We start from the raw sequence: 25736 nt of genomic DNA, 5'->3' as shown, positions 1-25736 counted from the left end.
AAAAGAAAGAAGAATTTGGAAAGGTATATTGTTGTTAATGTACATCTAATGTATTAAAAGGTCAAAAAAAAAAACCCCAAACTTTGCCAGAGATTTGGGGGCGGGGGGAGAAGTCACAGAATTTCAAGGTTCATGCTCATGCATTAGAGCTACATTACACCTTACAAGTAGCTGAGGCCTTGAGAGTTGAGCAACTTACCCAAGGAACTTATCTTCTAATTCCTAGCTGAATGATGTCATTAAGACATCTTCCTTTTGCCCTTCAAAATAAAGTTAACTGAAATGAAGTTAACTGAATACCATATGGCATGATTCCTGAATTTAAAATAACAAGAAAATACTAAATCCAAAGCAAGTGATTTCAACTGTTTGTATTCTTTTTAACATAATGTTCTGATTTATGATAATTCATAAATACTCTAGACCTATCAGTACAGAAAAAGCCATCAAGGAAAGTGAAAACTTTCCTTATAGTGTCTATAAGTTCATTTCTAGGTAATGCCCGGGATGTGTTATAAAGTAAAATCATTTTTGCATATGTGCCAAGGGCTCTTTCTTAACCATCAATTATAATATACAAGTTGTTATTTACTGCATGCCCTCAGAACATATACCTAAACACCATGAATTTAAGTGTATGCAACTCAACAAAAAAAATTCTTTTCTGGTCACAATCCACTCACCTTATAAAGATACCACAATCCCTTAGAAAAAAGTTATTCTGCATTTGATTCTTATACTAAATGTAGTGTGAGCTTTCTACTCAAGGGAATAAAAGGAAAAAGTTCATACAAAATCCAGGTCTTCTTTCTTAAATAAGGCTTGTGCAAATAAGTCTTACAAACTAGCTATATTTGTATTTTATGAGAAGCCTAGAAGAAGCAGAGCTAAAAAGGTCCTAAGGCTAGCTCTGAATTACTACCCTGTTATAAAGAGTAATTTATGCTATGAAACAACAGTAACAGTCAAAATATTCCCCTCCCCCACCAAAAAGAGATGAGCTAACAGACTCCTATTAAAATAAGGTGCAAGAACAAAAAGTACATGAAACCCAAAAGAGAACAGGGAGGGAGGGTGTGTATAAAGAGATAAAAGGTTTACAGCAAGGAAGGCAAACCTAAGACACATGTACTGCTATTTCTCCTCCTTCAAAATTGGCAGACACAGGTAACAGGTGACAGCTCTGTGGAGTCTGGCAAAGGCTTCAGAAACCTCTGTTACAAAGCAATGGGAGCTGTCAGATTAAATATAACACTGTCATCCCTGGTTGAGACTGACTGAACAAAAGCTGCAGAGAAAACTCATCAAAGAGATAAAGAGTATAGAGAAAAACAGTAACAATAAGAGCAGCCATTATTTACTGAGGTATTTTTTGTTTTTAGGTTACATACATTGTTCATTTAATCCTCAAAACAAACTTCATAACTACTAACACTGTGCCCATTTTATAGACGGAAGGAAAGAAACAAGATTTACAGAATTTTCAATAACCAACTAGCCAGTCATATATATAGTAAGAAATGGGGGCCCTAACACGGATATGAGCAGTTTACCACTCCTTTGTAATGGATCATAGAACTCAACGACTGACCTAATCCTCTATTCATCTCCATGTAAATCCACCAGTTCAGAGTTTTTTTAAAACAAAATTTTAATTAAGTAATATCACGTTTCTAATTGAAACTGTGGGAAATATAATGAATATACTAAAACTGATATTTTTATTGCTTTTATAATTAACAGTTTGATGAACACTTTCTACACACACTTCTGTACATTTTTATTCCATTTATAAAACATTATCAATGGAATTCTGGGTCAAAGAGTGTGCACACATTCAGCCGGAACATTTGATTTTATTACTACTGAAATGATGAAGAGATGATGGTCCCTTGAGGAAAACAACTGTGTCTTATTCTCCCTTGTGTCCAAAACATCTGGTACATAAGCAAGTATTCATTGACTGCTTAATGAATGATGGAGGTTTCCCTTCCCTTAGCACAGTCTCTGAGGGGAGAATTAAACCCCGCAGCTTCCCAAATGAGAAGACAAATGATGCCAAATATCAAATTTATTGATGGGCTGCATAAAACCCTCCTTAGGGAGAAAAAAAGCACAAGTACTGGCACTGCCATTCAAAGTATCTCCATATGTTTAAAAGAGTTGGATACCTTATAGTATATATTTAAAGAATACAGTATTTTAGTAGGTATGTAACACTGATAGATACTACTTCTCCCAGTTTATTATCTAAATGGCACACTGTCCATGAAGATAATTTCAGAACATGTTCAAAGAGCTTCAAAGGGCTAAATCTTTTAAATACTAACTAGATTTTTCATTTTACATTGATTTTTATTCACAGGTACTAATGTTATTATAGCAGGTATCCCATAAAGATGAAAAACAGATTCACTATAAGACAATGTGCAGGGTATTGAGCTAGCACTTCAGATGTATTAATTTAATGTTCACCACATTCCATGCTAGCTATTATTGTCTCTATTTCACAGGCAAAGAAACAGAAGATAAAGAAACTTGCTTGTTTCTTTGAACCAAGACATTCTGGCCACACGCCTAATCACTATACATTATTGACTCCAAGTAACAAGCAAAAGCAAATACAGTTTCTGGCACAGCTTTCAGTGGACATTAGTGATAAAGGGTACAATGACAATATGCTTGCCAGAAAATAGGGTGTTCAATCAATTTGCATGGATTACTTATTTAGTAAATAATTATTTATTATCTATCATGGGCCAAGAACTGTATCAGAATATGTGAGTATTTTTCAAACCTTGAAAACAGTTTAGGGAAGAAAGAGGCAGATCTTGTAATATAGATATCTAGCGTACAGAGACAGATGTAACGGAGACAGAATAAAACAGAATTATTCACAAGTGTCAAGACACAGAAGGAGTAATTAACTCTACCGAGGGCACTCAGAGAAGTTGCACAGAAAGGAAACAGCTCAATTGCAACTTGAATAACAGACTTTTAATGTGTCTGGCTATAAGTTTCTCTCTCAAAATCATTCTCCACAGAAGTGTCAGGTTATCACTATGAAAAGTGCTGCAGCAGAAGCACAGAATATGGCTTAGGACAGCTGGCACCACATGAGGTATGCTAGGGAGAGAAAGAAGGGGCTAGAGATTGCCACAGATCTGCAGAATCAAACCCCTACAAACACAATAGAAGCCAGTGACAAGTCCATTTATCACACTTAATTTTATAGCTAACATGGCTATTAAAACTGGCTTTGTTTGGCATACCTGTAAATTCCCAATAAATTCTTAATAAAATAAACCTAAATTTAAAAACAATAACAAAGGAATGAGGGCTGGGAGGGGAAAGGTGGATGTAAAGCATGACTGACCCTTCCTGAGACCTCGCTTTAAAAAGTTATAGGAGTTTTTAGAAGTATAAAGCCCATAAGGATGAGGAGAACTGGGAAAGACACAACAGCAAATGAGAGTCATCAACATCATTTTGGAAGCTAGAAAAGGAAAAGAATAACCTATCAAGACGAAGAAAGTTGAAACCTAAACCTGACAGGGAGAAGCCATCAGGAAGCAAGCTGATAAAGACAGAAAGTAGAATAATGGTTGCCAAGAGCTAGGGAGGGGGAAATGGGGAGTTACTGCTTAATGGGTGCTGAGTCTCAGCTGGAGATGATGAAAAAGTTCTGGAGATGAATAGTGGTGATTATTGCACACTAATGTACTTAATACCATGGAACTGTACACTTTAAAATGGTTGTAGCCGTAAATTTTGTTATTATATTTTACCACAATTTAACAAAAAAAGCAGCAGCAAGTTGACTCATGCTGGAAAGATTTAGATATTGTAGGGACAGTGAAGACAAAACACAGGATGGGGCTGGAAACCATACGACTGGCTAAAAATTCTTATAAGTGGCCTCCCCCTGAAAACCAATCTTCTCCCTATCCCTGATAAGAGTCTGGAGATGCATCTCTGGAGAGGGTGAATGAGAGACCCCAATCTTAGGAACACAAGTCACAACTGAAGCAAGACAAAATGCCTTACTGAAAAAGAGGAGAATTATGTGAAATTCTGCTCAGGATGCAGTAGACTATCTCCCAGGAGAAAATGGAGATGACAGACTACTTAATGTGTCCAACCATATTAAGAGCTGTTTCAGATTTGTTAAATAATTGTAAATGAATTAATAACAAGAAAAAAATTTCAAACTGGGATAATTATCTGGAAAAACAAAATATAATTAGTGAATTTTGTGACTCAGTTGCGAAAAATATTTGCATAGAATAAACACTAAACTACCCCCAAAATCTGATATCCTATAAAGATGAGAAAAAGGGAAGTATGTATAAAAGCCTGTGGGCAGTAGAGAGATTAAGATAACTAATCTTCATCCTTCTTAGATGGAAGTCAGCAGCTACTATCTAAAATGAAAACCCAACAAAAAGCAGAATAACTGACTTAGAAAAATGAAGACAAATATCAGAACAAATAACTAAAAGAACTGAAACTGACTGCCTTGTAAAGATTGGTAATTGGAGGTGAAGAGAGATGGGGAACTGTTTTCATAAGCCTTGTAATACAATTTGACTTTTTAAACTACACATGTACAAATATCACTTTAATTTTAAAATAAATACAAATTTAATTTAGAAAGGTAACCAGAAGATTTTGTTTAAAAGATCTAAAATTGTCTACAGAGTATACATTTTTTCCAACTATCATTATTAATTTCTGTTAATTCTTAGGACTTCCAGTAATAGTGAGGCCAATCATAATAAATGCCTTTCTTGTAGTACAATTCATTAACTGGTACGTCATTCACTAGAGAAATACTTTGGGAACGTAGCAATTCTAAAGCCTAATTGTTTAAAACCACTCCTTAAATGCCGTATTTTCTCTCTTTCTCCCTAAGAATAGATATTTGGATATATTTTATAAAAGCTTACATTATTTGCAACTCTTGGGTCAAATCCAAATTTTGACATTTTCAATGACTAGCATTTGTAAACACCAGTGATAGTAGAGTTGATTTAAGTCTGAATGTCAAATGATACAAATGGACAGACTGAAAGGCTATCTCACGGAAAAATACACACAGTAATAAATATGCAAAGAAAACAGTAAACAATCTTATTATCTTATCTGCAAGAACTGCAGCACTGCAGCAACTTTTTTTTTTTTTTTTTTTTGAGACGGGGTTTCGCTCTTGTTGCCCAGGCTGGAGTGCAATGGCGCAATCTCGGCTCACCACAACCTCTGCCTCCTGGGTTGAAGCAATTCTCCCGCCTCAGCCTCCAGAGTAGCTGGGATTACAGGCATGCGCCACCACACCCTGTTAATTTTGTATTTTTAGTAGAGACAGGGTTTCTCCACGTTGGTCAGGCTGGTCTTGAACTTTCGACCTAAGGTGATCCGCCCGCCTGGGCCTCCCAAAGTGCTGGGATTACAGGCATGAGCCACCGGGCCCGGCTGCAACCTTTTAAGGGCCATACTTGGGGGCACAAATTCATCAACTAAATATAATCGAATTAACATACTTCTACGCAGTCAAAACCAAGAACCTCATCCAGAAAAGGAAAATGCTTAAAAACACAAGATTAAAACCATGAGATTAAAACTACATCACAGTCTATTAAATTTTTTAAAAATTAATGAAGTTCTTTTCATATGAAGAGAAAAGCTATGAGGCCTTGGTTTCCTTTCCCAGCAGTACTAATGGGCTCTGTTGATCTACAACACAGAGTTGCTGGATTTCATGTGTCAACTATAAAACAAATTTGCAAACAATTAAACAAGTATTATAAAAGCTTAAAAACATTAAAATAATATTTGTCTTATTATTTACATTGCACACCCATATAACAGGACAGAAACATAGTCAGAGATACAACAACCAAAAAACATGCCAAGTATTTATCACTGAGTGCCTATTATGTGTCGGAACATGATAGAAAGAAAGGCATACTCCTCCTGCACTCAAGGAGTTTGAAATTGACTAGTGTAGGAGAGGGGGTAAGAAGTATGTTGTAGTAGGGCTGTGTCTTAGTGTGTTTTTTGTTGCTTATTACAGATACCTAAAACTGAGCAATTTATAAGATATGAAATTTATTTCTTACAGTTATGGAAGCAGGGAAGCCCAAGGTCGAGGGACGGCATTTGGTGAGAGCCTTCTTGGCTGGTGGGGTCTCTCTGCAGAGTCCTGAGGCAGCAGAGGTCATCACATGGTGGGGCTGAGCATGCTAGCTCAGGTCTCTCTTCCTCTTCTTATAAAGCTACCAGTCCTATTCCCGTGATAACCCATTAATCCATTAATCCATTAATCCATGAATGTATTAATCTATTCATGAGGGCAGAGCCCTCATGACCTAACCACTTCTTAAAGGCTTTTCCTCTCAATATTGCCACATTGGGGATTAAGTTTCAACATGAGTTTTGGAGGGGACAAACATTCAAACCATAGAAGGCTGCCAATATTAAAACATTAAAACAATTCATGAACAATACAAAACAGAGAAATGACTAAGAACTAAACTACGAAATTGTAAATTTAGAGAAGGGGAAGATAATAGAGGGCTTGAAAGAAGAAGTAGACACCGAACTGGATCTAAAAGAATCTTTCAAATGCTATAAAAGCATCTGAAAAGATAAGGGATATTAGGGAGAATGAGTACTCTCTCTCTCTGGATTTTGCTATATATTTAAATAATACGTTATCGGTCAGATGAGAAAAGAAAAGAAACAGAATACATATCAGTACTTCCCAAATTTATCTGCCTAACTGTATTTGTGATATTATTCTAAAATACTGGATAAATTCAAGAGACTGCTAAAAGTAATTATAGCTTATGAAGGATCCAGGATCAAACCAATTAAGTGTTATAGGACCCAATTAAAACAAAATCAAATATAGTCTTTGGGGATATAGGGGAAAAAACAAAAAACAAAAAACAAAAACAAACCCCAACCAGACTTCTGGAACTCTTATTAACATTAAGACAATAAACTAAATTTTGAAACAATTCCCAGAAGTGTTAATGCTCAAAGTGACTCTTCCCCATGAACAGAAATTTATGCAATATAAGCATGTCTTGCAAGCCAACTCAAATAGTGTTCGGGTAAAAATAAAAAACATCTGAAGACAACTTTACTGTCTCATAATTTTTTAAAGCACTAGGAGAAATTTTTAGGTTAGTATAAAAACATTAAAGAAAACATGAAAATAAAAATAAGAGAAGAAAAACTAATGAAACACTTCTTGAACAAGAAATGGTGGTCGGAGGTGGATTGCAATCAACCAAAGGTGAAAATAACAGAAAAAAGACAAGGAACTCATGTGCAGAAACATTCTTGGAATCTGCATTGGAAACTAATCATACAAAGTAATCATCACAAAATGAAGTCCAATCTACTGGTTAAAAGCATAAAGAGCTTTTATGACATTTTTCCACGCAAACTCAATGTAGACTTTTCCTCCACTACAAATACACAAAAGGTTTGTGTTGGTGCAATTTACTATGTCTATTCTCAGCCCTAGGATATTTTTGTACCCAACCTCAAATTGGAAATGAGATGCTATCTGTCCTCAAAATGTCGAGTTATTGGCAGAAACATAGTTCCATGTCTAATAGAACTTATATGCTGTACTACAAGTCTTTGAAGCGGTATTCTTTTTTAGATGTAAGACCACCTATACAGTTAAAATAATAAATCAAAACCTGTGGAACACATTATTTGCTGATGTAATAAAGCAAACATTTTCCCTAGTATGAGAATACCACCTTAGTGCTTATTTATCCTATTGCTAAACAGATTCTTATTATGTATATCCTTTATTTTACGGAATTAGTATTTCAAGGTTAGCTACACAGTGAATCCTACTATTCCACCACTGTAAAAGCAGAGAAATGTTCCACAGAACTATATTCCCAAAACATTAAGCCAAAAGTTGACTACTACAAAAGAAAGTTCACACTTCCTTTGCTTCCATTTCCTCATTTGCTAATATTAGGTACCATGTGATATTCAGTTTTTAGAAACAAAAACTGGAAATTAGAAGAGGCCAGGTACATTGGCTCACACCTGTTATTCCAGCACTTTGGCAGGCCAAGGTGGGAGGATCACTAGAGGCCAGAAGTTTGAGATCAGCCAAAGCAATATACTGAGACTCCATCTCTACAAATACAGTACAGTACAGTACAATACAATACAATACAACACAATACAATACAATACAATACAATACAAATTAGCCCAGCATGGTGGCATGTGCCTGTAGTCAGTTCCTGCTACTAAGGGAGGCTGAGGTGGGAAGATCGCTTGAGCCTAGGGGTTTGAGGCTGCACTAAGCTGTGATCACACCACTGTACTTCACCCTAGGTGACAGAATGAGACCCTGTCTATGGGGGATTAGGCTTCTACCACCAGATGCACAACTGTAAGCAACTTAAAAAGTGGGGAACTGGAAATAGTTGTCCATTTATTTCCATCAGGTTGTAATTCTACTTTGAGAAAGAAGGAAAAGTTATTTGTGTTTTTAAAGTTATCATAATGCACATTTTATGTTTAAAGCATACATTAAATAAAAAGAACATTATTAAATTATAATAATCTATGAGAAAAAATATATTTTTTATAATGGGATGCAACTGTTAACATAGCAGACTTAGGTTATTTTCCCTCTATAATGTATATAAATGTTCCTTGACTTGTGACGGGATTACATCCCAATAAATCTATTGTGACGCCAAAAAATCAAAGGTAGCACCATTGTAAATCAGGGATCATCTGTACTTTGTTTTATTTGGTGTTCTTAAATAAACTCTCACTTCAGTCTCCTGGTTCTATGCTTTAAATTCCCTTAAAAACTTTTTATTTCATTTATTTTTTTAGATGGAGTCTCATTCTGTCACCCAGGCTGGAGTGTACTGGCATGATCTTGGCTCACTGCAACCTCCACCTCCTGGGTTCAAGCAATTCACCTGCCTCAGCTTCCCGAATAGCTGGGATTACAGGTGCCTGCCACCACACTGCATTCATTTCCCTCATATTTATAATTACCAGGCTGTATCTATTAATTTGCTTGCTGCTTGTCTCACTCATCAGAATGAAAGCTCCATCAGAACAGAGAGATGTCTCCTGCTCTCTGCTGAATACTTAGCACCTTAAAAACTGTCAGGTACATAGGCATGCAATAAACATTCTGTGTTTTTAGTAGAGACGGGGTTTCACCTTGTTGGACAGGCTGGTCTCAAATTCCTGACCTCAACTGATACACCCACCTCGGCTTCCCAAAGTGCTGGGATTACAAGCATGAGCCACCGGGCCCAGCCAAATTGTAAAAATCTGTAAAAGCAATTTAATACTAATTTTCATTTGGGATTTAAAAAATAAAAGCACTGGTGTTGTTCTCATCTCTATAAAATGGCTAAACTCTGCACCCCAGGGGTGATGTAGGGCATGAGAACCTACCCTTCCACTCTGCTTTCTTCTCCAAGCCATGATTCCCCATCTTACTCCTAGCACTGAAGAGGTAAATGCAAAGACACTATTTCACAACTTCAGCAGTTCCTACCAACTACTGCCCAAACTCCTCTCCACAGCCCAAAAGAATCTCCATTACCATCACGTAGAAGCTCGTGGTCTCTGATGATAGACAGATGTACAAAGGAGGGTTGCTAATGCTCCTCTTCACACACCACACACAAGAGGCGACTGCATCACTTACTGGCAGCCATGCAATGGGGACTGTCAGTAGTAGGCAGAATTCTAAGATCCAAAATCCCTGCTCCATGATGTATATACCCTGTAAAATCTCTAGGACTATGAATATGATGGGATTTTACTTTCATGATCAGGCTAACTTTAAGAAAATGGGATTATCCAGCTGGATAATCCTGAACTAACCTCAAAAATCCTTCAAACGTGGGTCTAGAAGACAGAAGTCAGAGAGACTGGTTGGTGAGAGATTAGACAAAAACGATATTCTCCATAGCTGGCTTTCAAAATGGAGGGGGGGCATATGGCAAAGAATAAAGGCAGCATCTATAAGCTGAGAGTGGCTCCCAGCTGAGAGCCAACAAAGAAACAAGACGTCAGTCCTACAGCTGCAAGGAACTCAGTTCTGCCAATAATCTGAATGAGCTTAGAAGTGGATTCTTTGCCAGAGCCTATAGACAAGAAATCATCCCAGCTGACACCTCGATTTCAACCTTGTGATATCCTGAGCAGAGAATCTAGCCACATTGTATCCAGATTTTTGATGTATAGAACTGTGGGTGCCACTGAATTTATGGTAATTTGTTATGTAGCAAAATTAATAAGGGACTCCTTGGAGGGAAAGGCTGTAGGCGGCGGCTGCTGCTGATGCTGATGATGCTGCTGCTGCTGCTACTGCTGCTAGAGTAGGTAGATTTCCTTCTAGCTTCAGCAACACCTCCAACAGGAAGACCAGAGGCAGACTATAAATTTGCCTGGAAACTAAAGAAAGGTCATCACAATGGGGTACATAGCTTTGAAACCACACTGCATTCATTTCCCTCATATTTATAATTACCAGACTGTATGTATTAATTTGCTTGCTGCTCCTCTCACTTATCATAATGAAAGCTCCATCAGAACAGAGATTATGTCTCCTGTTCTCTGCAGAATACTTAGCACCTTAAAAAATGTCTGACACATAGGCATGCAATAAATATTTGCTGGATAAGCTGTCATCAACCAAAAATCACAGTGGCCAGGCATGGTGACTCACACCTATAATTCCGGCACTTTGGGAGGCTGAGGTGGGAAGACTGCTTGAGCCTACGAGTTTGACACCAGCCTGGGCAACCAGTGAGACCCCATCTCTATAATAAAAAAATAATTAAAAATTAAAAAAATCACAGTAAACTGTGTTATATATAAGATTTCTTGGAATAACTACATTATCAACTGGAAAAGCTGCATTCAGTGAAGTCCATTCTAATAAATGATGTCCCTTTAATACAAAAGATAGGTGTTAGCCAGGTGCAGTGGTTCACACCTGTAATACCAGCACTTTGGGAGGCCAAGGTGGGCAGATCACTTGAGTTCAGGAGTTCAAGACCAGCCTGGCCAACATGGTAAAACCCCATCTCCACTAAAACTACAAAAATTAGCCGGGTGTGGTGGCAGGTGCCTATAAACCCAGCTACTCAGGAAGCTGAGGCAGAAGAATTGCTTAAATCCAGGAGGCGGAGGTTTCAGTGAGCCGAGATCATACCACTGTACTCCAGCCTGGGTGACAGAGGGAGGCTCCATCTCAAAAAAAAAAAAAAAAAAAAACAGATAGGTGTTTCTCCATACAGTTGTTTCACACATGCTTCCACAGATGTCTACGCTAATGCTGTCTAGTAAAGAATGCTTGTAACCTGGAAAATATATCAGCAACAACAGAATGGTGTTTTAATAAACAATATGATAATGAAATCCCAACATCAACTGATTAAGATGGGGAATTTACTTTCAGGTGATACAGCCAATTCATCACCTCTTTCCACACAACCATCCACACCCTCCAGAGTTCGAGAATCCTGATATGCTTGAAGAAACTGAGAACCAGAAAAATCTCCAGATGAGCAGTGGAGCATATTTCTACAGTGAATCTAACACTTACGTCTAATTTGTTTGTTATGCTAAACTGAATGTTGCTCAAAATTAAGTTTAAAAGCCCTAATATAATGCAAAAGAAATATGTTAACAATTATACCTTCTACTGAATACAATTTCTGGCACATTCAAGAGCAGATAACAGCAAGAGATATCTAATTCTAATACATCTCTTCTGCTAGAAACAATTATTTCTATTCCAAACTTCAACATGGTACATGCCAAAATGATTCACTGGTTGGTTGGGAGTCACGAATGTCTTTCCACCCCCATAGAATCACTGTTAAAAATGGCGGTTAGGTGCCATAAGCAGTCTGTACTTCAGGTACATTACAGAGCTTTGTGTCCTGGCAATTACATTATGTATTTATTTATATCTTGTCTCATTCTTTTAAAGGGGGAGGGGAGAGGTTGTAATCATCATATGTAGCAATATAATGATTTTTTTTTTAAGGATGGCAATTCCTAAACAAGTCTTTCTTCAACAGAAAAAGTTCATCTTAAATTGGGACCATCTCAATTCAGCTTGAAAAGAAGGCAGGGAAAGCACATACATTCCCCTTAGATATTCTTTAAAATTAATTTTATAATGTAGAAAACAAAGTACTATTATGCATAATCCACAGAAAAGTAGAATGATTTAATCAGCATAAATTTAAAGAACTTCCAAAAATGTCTTCAGAATTAAGGGACAAATTTTCATTTTAAGGATAACAAAAACACAAGTAAACCATTAATACATTCATTCCTCCCCCATCCACCAAAAGTAAAAAGAACTTCACATCTGTGACCAGTGTTGGTTCATACCTTTGTATATGACTCACAAAACTATTCCTCAAAATTATTCCCTATCCCTATTATATATAATCATATTCCCTCAAAGTAGGATCTAAAAAGGGGTGGAATTCTTCCTTTTTAGAGACAGTTCATATATAAAAAGATGACAGTCTAATTCACGTTTAAGCCTGTATCTACAAATGTCATTTACTGAATTATTATGGTTGAATTAAATAAGCCTGCTAAGACTCAATCATAAGACCAGAATCATAACCAAAAGAAATGTTCTAATAGATACTATATTTGAAAGCTAAGAATGTATTTTCTTCATCATTGTTAGGCACCTTGTCCACATTTTCATTTACTAATTTATATTCTAGATAAAACTTCCTAACACACTGAGAAGGTATTTTATCAATTCCTCTCTATTCCCACTGCCAATTCCTCTTCCCTCTGCCATACCTTGATGTTCCCCACTTTAGGATGTGTGGGATGTATGCCCACTTTAGGTAGAATGTATATAATAACCAATCATGTCATGAGAAAGTTAATAGCTTTTCAATCCCTCAAGCCTTCTAATTACAAGAGCTTAGTCTCTTCATGTCGTTTGTTGTTGTTTTTTGTTTTTTTTACTGGGCAGATTTAGGCTCAGAGAATTTAGCAGGTAACAGCATCTATCTAAAAGTTAATACCATTATTTCGTTGTTATTTTAATGTTGCCATTGCCAACTATTCAAAGCCAGTGATACCAGTTTTCCATTTACAGTACCAATATAAAATTTCTCTTTAAATAAATGTATTTAAGGAAAAGAGTCATTTAAAGATATTAAGGAAATAACTGAATCTTGGAATGGCCCTCAAAAAAACTGAAGTGTCAGAAACACTACTCTGACCAGAATTGTGGCCATTTTAAACTCAATTTTTTCTCCACATTTTCTGGCTTATTTGATGACCCCAAATTCTCAACTAAGCTCCAGATTCCAACTTGGGATACTATACCAGCACATCAAATTCAACACCATTTTCTTCTGGATCATCCCCCACCCCCACCCTACTCCAACTTCACCATCAAAACCTAGCTAGATTCTCCTATATAACCATTCACACAATCTAAAAATCTAGAAGCTACCTGTGATTCATCCCTCTCCATTCACTGAATTCCAGAATTTACCAGCTCATTCATTCCACAAATAAAATCATGTGTGCAAATAAAATCATGTTATTTTAGAATGTTGTTTCTTAAAAACTTTCACACTCTATGAGAGGAGATATGTAGCCTTGTGGATGCTTTCTCCAAAATTGGAGGGTGGAGAGCAGAGGGGAAGACATGAGATGGGACAGATTTGAAAAGGAATGCCCTAAAATATTAACAGGGGTCATTTCTACATAGTACATGGTAGAAATGAGTAAGTTCCATCTGCTCCATATTTTCCTGTAACTTTGTATGTTTTCTATATTTTTATCATCAAGAAAAAAATACATTCCGAAAAGTGGTCCCATCTGGACTCATGTCTCAATTCCTATTCAAGCATCCTAGTTCAACTCTCTTTAAATCCTCCTGTCTGTCCTCTAAATTGACCTTCGCAAAGGTCATTGTCCAATACATTATACACACAATTGCCTGAATAATACTCCTGAAGAGTTTTCACTAGGTTACACTTCCAGTCAACAATCTTTAATAGTTTCCTATTGACTATAATCATAAGAGTTGCCTACTCTGCCAGCTTTTAGGCACTTATCTAGCCCCAATTCTACCAATATAATAGATTTTCATGGTATCTAGAATCAAACTGCTCAAGTAATATTTCCATCATTTGCCAGCTGTGTCATCCTACAAAAGTAATTTAACCTCCAGATACCTTGGCTAAGCATTTGTAAAAAGAGGGCCAATAATACCTCATAAAGTTGTTATAAACATCAAGTGTGTAATGAAGGGACTGGTACACACTAGAAGCTCAATAAACAATAGTGTTATTACTCCTTTATAATCCTACACACAATCTCAGCTCAAGGCTGGTTTGCCCACTATCACAAATACACCTGACTTTATGTGCTTGGCTCACAGTGTTTCCCACGCCCTGAATAACCTCTGCCAATCCTCCACTTCTTCAAGCTCCACCAGCTCTCTGAAGCATGCACAGGCCAGACTTCCCCCACTTCTCACATTCTTTCCAGGGGTGTCCAATCTTTTGGCTTCCCTGGGCCACATTGGAAGAATTGTCCTGACCACACATAAAATACACTAACAAGAGCTGATGAGCTAAAAAAACAAAACAAACAAACAAACAAAAAACAAACAAAAAACCAAACACACACACACACACACACACACACAAACACTCATAATGGTTTAAGAAAGTTTACAAATTTGTGTTGGGCTGTATTCAAAGCCATCCTGGGCTGCATGAACCGCAGGTTGGACAAGCTTGCTCTACACCTCATGGCTCTTGTGGCAGGTAAATTAATATTCAACTCATCTCAAAACTTGTAGACTTTGAAATTCTCTGTCTCAGCCTCTACTAGACTATTAGCAGTCTGAGGATAGTCATTGTGCCTTATACTTTTATCCCTTGATACATTAATTCCTTGTATAGAATAGATCCACAACATAAAATTATTGTTTTGCATATTTTAGTATTTCTTTTCCAACTAGACTGCAATCTTCCTGTCAGGGCTAACTTATGTCTTCTTTGTAATCCTAAAAATACACAGTATAATGCTACTGGCCCACTCTACATTCAGAAAAATAGCACTTTAGTTAATAAATCTCACATAAAAAAATGAGAGAAAATAGCAAGTTTCTACTGTTAAAGTTAATGTACACATCAAAAAAAATCTGAAAAAACAAACAAGGTCTGATGATAGATATTGGTGGAATTATCTTTTTCCTGGAATAACATTTATACCTCATAATCACCTTACCATTTGAAACATCTACTAGTGGAACACAGCAGACTTACCAGATCAGACTACTACTCTGCTCGAAACTCTCCAAGGACTTTCTATCTCACCCAAGTAAAAGTGAAAGTATTTACAATGGCCAGGCCCCTTCTTCTCTCTGCAGTTCCCTGAATACAGTAAGAAACAAATTAGCTCAGCTAGAGCTTTTACACTTGCTTTTCCCTCTCTTGAAATGTTCTCTCCCGAATATCTACAGGGCTCACTCTCCCATGCTCTTCAGGCAACCTCTAGGAGAAAGCCCTTTCCTTTATCATCTGCTATGGTCTGAATGTTGGCATCCCCCTAAAATTTTATGTTAAAACCTAGTACCCAAAACAACGGTATTAAGCGGTAGGGCCTTTGGGGAAGTGAGGAAGTCAAGATGGCTCTGCTCTCATGAATGGGATTAGTGCCCTTATAAAAGAGGTTGAAGGAAGCAATCTTACCCCCTCTACCATGTGAGGACACAGCAAGAGGCACCATCTATGAAGCAGACAGTACACCTTTACCAGGCACTGAATCTACTGGTCACTTGAACTTCCCAGCCTCCAAGCTATGAGAAAGAAATCTGTTATGTATAAGCTACCCAGTCTAAGGTATTTTGTTACATTAGCCCGAATGAAGTAAGACACTAAGAGCACTAAGCTCACCCCACATTCCAACCCTTTCACCAACTCTTTCTTCATAGCGCTTATTACCACCAATGAATTATATATCTGTTTGTTGTCTCTTTCTAAACACCAGCTGGTAAGCTACATGAGTGCAGGAACTTTGCTTTGCTCACTGCTACAGCCCCAGTCCCCAGTACAGACAACAGGGCCCAATAGTCAATAAAGATTTGTTGTATGAAGAAATGAATCTAAGTTGAATTAACTGACTCTAGAACATTCTATCTTCAGTTTTATTTAATATCATCCATTTTATATCTTTGCTTCCTCATTTCCTCATTCATACATTTGGAATAGTATCTAAACCTTGCAGGAGATGTAAGGATTAAGAGACAGAGTGTGATAAAAAAAAAAATTAAAAAAAAAAAAGAGACAGAGTGTGTGTAACTTAGAATAGCATCTAGCACATAGAATTGTTCTCTGTTACCTATTGTTATTAATTTCAGCCACTTAGTTCCAATTATATTCTTAGATATAAATGTATGATTCCTATTTGTTATGCCCTAAGCAACGACTTTTGTAGGCAAATGGTAAAGATAACTAATATCTTCTCTAACCAAAAGTTACCTTAGGCAAAAAGCTACAAAGTATAGAGTGTTTCCTAATAATGATAAAACTAGTAATACAACTGCAAGTTAGAATTGTTATACACTATTATTATAAGTGAAAGCGTCTGGTTTATATATACCTGATCTGAAGCCTGTAAGAGCTCTACCAAACCCAAACTAGGTTGCTGTTTTGACTTTAGCTGGACACTTCAAAAATATGTAGATATACCTATTTTATCGTTCACAGGCTCCTTTCTATTGCAATGGATTTGTTCATCAGACTACAAGCTTTTTTTTTTCTTTTGAGATGGAGTCTCACTCTGTCACCAGGCTGGAGTGCAGTGGCGCGATCTCGGCTCACTGCAACCTCCGCCTCACCGGTTCAAGCAATTCTCTTGCCTCAGCTGCCTGAGTAACTGGGATTACAGGTGCCCACCACCACGCCCAGCTAATTTTTTTGTATTTTTAGTAGATACGGGGTTTCACCGTGTTAGCCAGGATGGTCTCGATCTCCTGACCTCGTGATCCGCCTGCCTCGGCCTCCCACAGTGCTGGGATTACAGGCGTGAGCCCCCACGCCTGGCCAGACTACAAGCTTTAAGTGTAAATCCATGACAATATGTTTTAGGACAGAGTTTTGACCATTTATCAAAAAAACACACTAAAACTTAAGAGAAAAAAATTAGTATTATCATAAGTCAAATATTAATGCTTTATCAGAAAGCTAAATGTAAGTTAAAACTACTTGGCCTCCAAATCTGGCATACTATTAATAATTCAATTAAGCACTTTTTTTTTCCTCTTTTTTTGGGAGAGTCTCGCTGTCATCCAGACTGGAGTGCAACGGCATTATCAGAGTTCACAAAGCCTCTATCTCCTAGGCTCAATCAATCCTCCCTATGAGCCTCCCAAGTAGCTACGACTACAGGTGTGCACCACCCAAGTAGCTATGACTACAGGTGTGCACCACCACAGCCAGCTAATTTTTGCTTTGGTTGTTGTTGCTATTTTGTAGAGACAGTGTCTTGCTATGTTGCCCAGGCCAGTCTTAAACTCCTGGCCTCAAATTATCCTCCTGCCTCAGCCTCCCAAACTGTTAAGCATTATTTTGTAATACTCCTAAAATTTAGATTTTTATTATAGTCTCCATTTTTTAAATACTCCATTCTAGAGAACTACCCACCCAAACGATCTAGACTGTGTTTATCATGCAAGCTACAGTGTAGTTAATCAAAAGGTATTAGTGGATGCATCCATACAACAAGGAAATATTTATTATATTGAGGCACAGACATGAGAAAACAATCAATGGAATTTCTAATGGTAAATAAGCCAAGACTAGCAGCTAAATGCTAGGCCCACCAGGCATGAGTAAGCTGAGTATATTCCATGTATAGTACAAGTTTCCAATAATTCGAAGCAATAGGTTTGTTTCATAACACATCACTTACAGCTTCTAAGCACTGTAATACTTAGCAAGTATTTATTTAGCATTTATAAATGCTATTTCTGATTAGCCACTTTTGGCCAAGAGTATGTGTTCTGGGATGAGAAAAACAATAAACGCCTAAAAGCTCCTGTTCATCACTGTTCTTCAGCTCCCACGAAACATTTAAGTGTGTAGGAGCTTTAGTCCTCATATCAATACCAGGGAATACTGAATTAAAACCTAGAAGCGGCCAGGCGAGGTGGTTCATGCCTGTAATCCCAGCACTTTGGGAGGCCAAGGTGGGTGGATCTGAGGTCAGGAGTTTGAGATCAGCCTGGCCGACATGGTGAAACTCTTGTCTCTGCTAAAAATTTAAAAATTAGCCGAGCGTGGTGGTGGGCGTCTATAATCCCAGCTACTCGGGAGGTTGAAACAGGGGAATCACTTGAACCCAGGAGGTGGAGGTTGCCGCGAGCCGAGAGTGCACCACTGTACTCCAGACTGGGCAACAAGAGCAAAACTCCATCTCAAAAACAAAACAAAACAAAAACCTAGAAGCAACAGGCTATAGCACAGGAGAACTTACTCAGGTGCTGTGAGATAAAACATAGGGTCAGCACTTACAAGATCCTGAGAGTGACTGCCTCCTTAAATTTTAAGTCCTACGTGCCTCCTTGACTCACTCTGGCCTTAGGTAGAGCCAGGGATGTTATTAAACATTCTACAATGCATAGGACAGTCTCCCACAACAAAGAAGTATCTGGCTCAAAATGTCAATAATGCTAACATTTAGAAGCCCCAGTTTAAAAGAAAGAACTGAGTTAGAATTCCAGCTCCACAACTCATTAGCTAAATGAACTGCAGCAAATTATATAACCTCTCTGAGAGAGTTTCCTCATGTATAAATTGGATATCATGCTTATACTGAAAGATTGCTAGGAGGAAAAACTGAGACAGAAGCCCTAGGCACAGAGTAGACACTCTACAAATGTTAGTTACCATTCTTCAGAGTAAAATCTCCATCACAGACAGAGCTCTGGCCCACTCAAAGATGTATTTTTAAATTATTATGGTACTATAATTATTTTCTTTATCGCCTATCAAAATTTAAGGAACTTGAAGATAAGAGTCCTTACCTTATTGGACTTCGTAGCCTCAGCCTCTAGCACAAATGGACGAATAAATTCTAAGCACCTACCCATTACAATAAGGTATAAATTGCATTGCGCAAAATTGCCAAATATAAGAAAACATAATTCTTGCCCCGGAAAAATTCTGAAAAGAAGCCTAACAAGAAAACAAAACATACAGATAGATTTAACACACAGTAGGCACTCAAAAAAGCTCATGGAGCTTCCGCCACGGCCGTCTCTGGAGAGCAGCAGCCATGGCCCTACGCTACCCTATGGCCATGGGCCTCAACAAGGGCCACAAAGTGACCACGAAAACGTGAGCAAGCCCAGGCACAGCCGCCGCCGCGGGCGTCTAACTAAACACACCAAGTTCGTGCGGGACATGATTCGGGAGGTGTGTGGCTTTGCCCCGTACGAGCGGCGCGCCATGGAGTTACTGAAGGTCTCCAAGGACAAACGGGCCCTCAAGTTTATCAAGAAAAGGGTGGGGACGCACATCCGCGCCAAGAGGAAGCAGGAGGAGCTGAGCAACGTACTGGCCGCCATGAGGAAAGCTGCTGCCAAGAAAGACTGAGCCCCTCCCCTGCCCTCTCCCTGAAATAAAGAACAGCTTGACAGGGGGAAAAAAAAAAAAAAAAAGCTCATGGATTGATGGGTAAAATTCACGTAAATAGCTGAGGCCACGATTGAATATTAATGGAATGCAGTTGAAATAGTATTAAAGATATTTAATCAGGGAAAAAGCATATTTTCCTGATTAAATCCTATGTATATGCAACTAGTATTTTCTAAAGGGAATGAAAGTACACTTAACGCACAAACATCAAAATGACAAGTGCTATCATTTGTCATTTTAGCAATATTTAGCTAAATTTCTTTTTTGTTTTGTTTTGTTTTTGAGGCGGAGTTTCGCTCTTGTTGCCCAGGCTGGAGTGCAATGGCGCGATCTCGGCTTATTACAACCCCCGCCTCCCGGGTTCAAGCAATTCTCCTGCCTCAGCCTGCCAAGTAACTGGGATTACAGGCATGCGCCACCGTGCCCAGCTAATTTTTGTATTTTTAGTAGAGACGTGGTTTCTTTATGCTGGTCAGGCTGGTCTCGAACTCCCGACCTCAGGTGATCCGCCCGCCTTGGCCTTCCAAAGTGCTGGGATCACAGGCGTGAGCCATCGCGCCCGGCCGCTAAATTTCTTAATTCAGATGACGGCAGCACATTTTAACAGGTTCAAAGGGCATTTTAAGCAATTTTAAAAACCACATTATATTTTAATGGGAGCTTATCAAATCCCTGACATCCACAATCCATAAATCGTCTGAGACAGAATAAGACCAAAAAGGCTGATGCCCAAATGTCTGTATACTTTGCTGAAAAGGCTGAGCTCAAGCATACCCAAAGTGTGTTTGAAGCAACTTTTAAAATGCACAAATGTAACAATTATTTTTAAACCAACAATTTTAGAAAAATAGCAGTTCCTATCTAAAGCTTTTATAAATATAAGACACTGGCTTTGCAAATGTCAGCGGAGTTTTAAGATCTCTTTCTAAAGCAATAGTCTCTCTGTTTTGCTTGGTATCTTAATATGTCTTTAGTTTCAAAACTTAATTTGCCAACACTATTCCTCTCAAAACCTCAGGAATTCCATTACTAGTTTTAAACTAAATTAAAGGAAAATAGACGCATTCAACCCATGGCAGAAGTATGCACAAAGTGTTTGTTGATGCTCATAAACAGACTGAGAAATTTAGACACATCTGAAGGACAATGGCTGTACAGTCAAGTCTGTTTTGCTCCACCATGGAACCAAACAGAGAATTACTGCTACCAAGTGAGACCAGCCCTAGATACCTCTAAACTAAGTAGACTATAACAGACAGAACATTATTTTTAAGTTAGAGCTTTTGTGTATGTTTTCACGTCAGGGAAGAATAGAGTATCCCTAAAAAAAATCCATATGGAGCCAAGCTATCCTCTCTCCCAAAACAATCCTTAAAGTGACTTCAACAGTAACCACTCGCTTGCCCCCCAAAAATATATGAGATTTTTTAAAAAAGGAATAAACTATGCTTAACATACAGATGGTTCTTTGTCTTATCCCTAGAAATCTTCTTTTCCATTCCATTTCCCTTTTCTCAGATTCCATAAATCTTCCTGACAATTACAGCCATTTCCACTTTTCATCCCTCTCCATCATCTCCTTCAAGACCTAGTTCATCTCAACTTACCTGAATCACAGATATCAGGATCCCCTGGGTGGAACTAGTAACATATTTTCCCATTTCCCTGTTACTCCATTTTATATGACTTAATGGAAATACAGATTCATAATTCCAAATTACTTCTTTTTGTTTCTTTGTCTTGTTTCAAACTCTCCATTTCCTCTACCCCTAGCCTCTAGTCAAATTCTTTTTTAAACACAATTCATTCACAAGATACAGGCTATCCACATAAAGTAAAATTACAGTGACTGCTAATAATGAAAATAATACATTTTTGATGAAGTAAACAAGTGAAAGCCAGTTGTTTGCACAAGAGTGATCAGTGCTTGCAACCACATAATTAATAAAAATAGAGAAAATAAATCTAATTATAAACAGCATATAACCAAACAAGTAATCATATTTTTTGCAGAGTACCTTATAAAACTAACATTCTATATTTAGAAATGAATACACAAAGAACAATTTGGAAATATTTATCAAAAATGCTATTGTATATCCACGGGCACAGAAATTCTACTTCTAATTTTAAAGTACTTGCACGGGCAAAATATGTATACAATATTCATTAAATAATTATTTTAAAAGTCAAACATAGCCCCAGCACTGTGGCTCACACCTGTAAACCCAGCAGTTGAGAGGACTACTTGAGGCCAGGCACTTGAGACCAGCATGGACAACATAGTGAGTCCCCGTCTCTACAACAAAATTTTAAAAACTTAGCTGGAAATGGAGGTATGCATCTGTACACCTGTGGTCCTACCTACTTAGGAGGCTGAGTCAGAATGATCGCTTGAGCCCAGGAGTTCAAGGCCGTGGTGAGCTATGATTGTGACATTGCACTTCATTCAGCCTGGGTACCTGTCTCCAAAAAAAAAAAAAAAAAAAAAAAAAATGGAAGAAATGCACCAAAGATAGGAAACAAACTTAATGTCCGCCAAAAAGGGAATTTATAGTACATTACGTTCGATGGATACTATACAGCCATTAAAAAGCTATGTATGGGCCAGGCGTGGTAGCTCACGACTATTAATCTCAGCACTTTGAAAGGCCGAGGTGGGCAGGTCGCTGGAGCTCAGGTGTTTGAGAGCAGCCTGGACAACATGGCAAAACCTCGTCTTTATAAAAAATATAAAAAATTAGGCAGGCGGGTGGCTTGTGCCTGTGGTCCCAGCTACTTCAAGGGCTGAGGTGGGAGGATCGCTTGAGTCCAGGAGGTCAAGGCTGCAATGAGCCAAGATGACGCCACTGCACTCCAGCCAGGGTGACAGAGCAAGAGACCCTGTCTCAAAAGAAAAAGAATGTGGTTATAAATGTAGAAAGAAAATGTGCTATAAACAGGAACTGCCTCAGGGCATGGGACCTAGTAGACAGAAAGGTAGGAAAAAAGACTTGCTTTTCACAATAAGCCCTTTTGTATCTTTAAATTTTAGATCATGTACACATACTAAACTTTTGTTAAAATAATTTTTAAAACAGCAAAAGAATTTAGGACATTCTCTCAGATCCTCTAATCCATAAATAGTTCTACTCTTTTATCTCTAGGCACTTTTAATTTGGACTGAAAATCTAGGCTACTAGAGGTTACCAATAACCATAGGTAGAGGACTTATTTCTTTAGTGAAAGGTATAACCACGGCCACTTTGCATCACCCAAAACAAAATATAAGAAGTCAAGAAATACACAAAGAATGTATCTTACCCAAAGCAATCTTTTTACAGAAATAACACTGAATACAATACAATTTTGTTAGCACTCTACAAACTGCTTCACCAAAAGAAAAAAACCGTCTGGCTGAAATTTCTGGTTATGGTCTAGATCTCAAATGGCTATATACACCAGAAATATTTTGTAAAGAACCTAAGAAGTGCCAAAATCATTTGAATCCAAAAGGCAGTTAAAAACAAGAGCAGGAGAACAAAAACTTGGGCAAAAGTTTCAAATGCCAAAAAAAAAAAAAAAACCCACACATTTTCAAGGTATTTTTCTAATGGAATTGTTCTTTTTAGCTCTTAAATTCCAAATAAGCTGAACACTATAATCCCTCAATTAGTCATTAAAACTCAAGAAATGTAAAGAAACAGTTCATCTTTTTCAAGCTAATTTTTAAATGTTGCTATTTAATATGATTTTTGTTTTTGCTATTAGATAAAGAACTATTAATTTGATAGTAGCTAATAGTACTCAGGTTCCCTCTTCTTTCTCAAACAATCTATTTCATTATAAAACTAGAAAGCAAATTCTTGAAATGGGGAAAATACATAACGGTAACATAAAGAGTAGTGTATTTATTTTTTGTTAAAATCCTTTTACTGGGTCTTTTGTTAACAACATTATGACTTGGCCATCTGAACATACTGCTACATCAGTATGTTTTAGACTCGATGACCTATTTTTTTTTTAATCAAACTATATAGCTCAAAGGTTTGTTGTTAAAATCAATTACAGTCTCTTGAGGTCTAGAATATACCTCAGCAAACAAAAGATGTTAGCTGGCATATCAAACAATCAGTATACTCCTTTGCCAGATTCAAACACTCAGGCTAATGACCCCCAGAAAAGCCAAAAAAAAAAAAAACCCCAAAAACTTCACAAAAGGTACAGTTAAGAAAACAGGATGTAAAAAACACCTCAGAATATGTGGTATTTACATATCTCGACAATTACAAAGAAAAAGGACAAGAATGTCACCAACCAACCAATAATTTTCTTTTTTTTTTTTTTTTTTTTTTGAGATGGAGTCTTGCTCCGTCCCTAGGCTGGAGTGCAGTGGCATGGTCTTGGCTCACTGCAACTTCCGCCTCCTGGGTTCAAGTGATTCTCCTCCCTCAGCCTCCTAAGTAGCTGGGACTACAGGCACGCGCCACCACACCCAGCCAATTTTTGTATTTTTAGTAGAGACGGCATTTCACCATGTTGCCCAGGCTGGTCTTGAACTCCTGAGCTCAAGCAATCCTCCCACCTCAGCCTCCAAAAGTGCTGGGATTATAGGCGGAAGCCACCTAACCAAGCCTTATAAGCTTAATTTTTATCTTGGAATGTTCCCTCATTTTTCTTACACAGTTGGTGCAAAAAAAGAACCAAGGAGCAAAATGAAGCCAGTATCTAAGATGTGGGACAACTTACAGAACTCTACCCCAAACACTACCTGAAGACCACTCAAGATTACCTATTGACTGGGTAAATCAGATTCCCTAAAAGGCATCAAACACCTGCACAGAAGGTAAGAGTACATGCTATATTTGAACCAATAAACATCTAGGTAAAAATCCTGGGGCTCCATTATTATCACCTGCCTGACCTCGGGAAGGTTACTTAACTCTCTGAGGCCTCAGTTTTTTCATCTATAAAATGGAAAGAGGAATAATAATTCAGTAGAAACTCTTTTAACAGACTTCTACTGTATCAAACTTACAAAAATAAAGCTCTCCAATCCCTCCATAAATCACTCCCTAATGCCCAACACAGGCTCATTACCTACACCTAGTAGTCTTCTAAGCAGACCACTTTCTTAACATGTCCCTACCCTTCTGCACTTAATGCTTAATAAGAGCCAGCTGTCCGTTCCCAAACCAGTTTATGCCAACTGTACTTGTTATTGTAATTATATAATTTAAGATCGTATGAACTGAATTATGAGGAAAAAGGTTGTTTCTGTGAAAATTATGTTGAAAAGTTCAAAAAGATTCAGAGGCTAGTATTTTTTAAAGTTATTATGGAATTAGGTATATGTCAAAACAGCTTCAAATAGGAGGAAAAGCATGAAAACGTAGAAGGATTTTATATACAAGCATACCTCAAAGATATTGCAGGTTCTGCTCCAGACCACAGCAATAAAGCAAATTTTGCAATAAAGCAAGTCACAAAGTTTTTGGTTTCCCAGGGCAAACAAAAGTTATGTTTACACTGTACCGTAGTCTATTAAGTTTGCAACAGCATTATGTTTAAAAAAAACGCACATACCTTAATTTTAAAATACTTTATTACTAAAAAATGCTAATGATCATCTGATCCTTCAGCAAGTGGTCATCTTTTTGCTAGTGTAGGGTTTTGTCTCAAGGTTACAGCTGCTGACTGATCAGAGTGGTGGTTGCTAAAGGGTGGGGTGGCTGCGGCAATTTCTTAAGGCAACAATCACTTGCCGCATCAAATGACTCTTCCTTTCACAAAATATTTCTCTGTAGCATGTGGTGCTAATTTACTGCATTTTACCCACAGTAGAACTTCTTTCAAAATTGGAGTCATCAATCCTCTCAAACCCTGCCACTGCTTTATCAACTCAATTTACGTAATATTCTAAATCTTTTGTTATCATTTTAACAATGTTCCCAAAATCTTCATCAGGAGTAGACTCCATCTCAGAAACTGTTCTTTGCTCATTCCTAAGAAGCAATT

The 25736-nt window shown here is 37.7% G+C and overlaps 1 protein-coding gene and 1 pseudogene across 10 annotated transcripts in view; one reads left to right on the top strand and one right to left on the bottom strand.

Moving 5' to 3' along the window:
- Positions 1-25736, bottom strand: part of FRS2 (fibroblast growth factor receptor substrate 2) — a 109901-nt gene that overhangs the window by 66563 nt on the left and 17602 nt on the right. For 2 of the 10 annotated variants that reach the window (XM_063694142.1, XM_055357026.2), the window contains exon 2: positions 22108-22201. The exons of the other annotated variants lie outside the window; for them this stretch is intronic. The gene's annotated coding sequence lies outside the window, so the exon portion shown is untranslated. The remainder of the gene's footprint in view (positions 1-22107; positions 22202-25736) is intronic. 10 annotated transcript variants of the gene reach the window in all.
- LOC101133361 (large ribosomal subunit protein eL36-like) lies at positions 19350-19741 on the top strand (annotated as a pseudogene).

This window comes from Gorilla gorilla, chromosome 10, assembly GCF_029281585.2.
Source record: "Gorilla gorilla gorilla isolate KB3781 chromosome 10, NHGRI_mGorGor1-v2.1_pri, whole genome shotgun sequence".
In the NCBI taxonomy this organism is placed as follows: Eukaryota; Metazoa; Chordata; class Mammalia; order Primates; family Hominidae; genus Gorilla; species Gorilla gorilla.
Note: the sequence above shows the minus strand (reverse complement) of the source record. Positions and strands in the feature narration are given on the sequence as shown.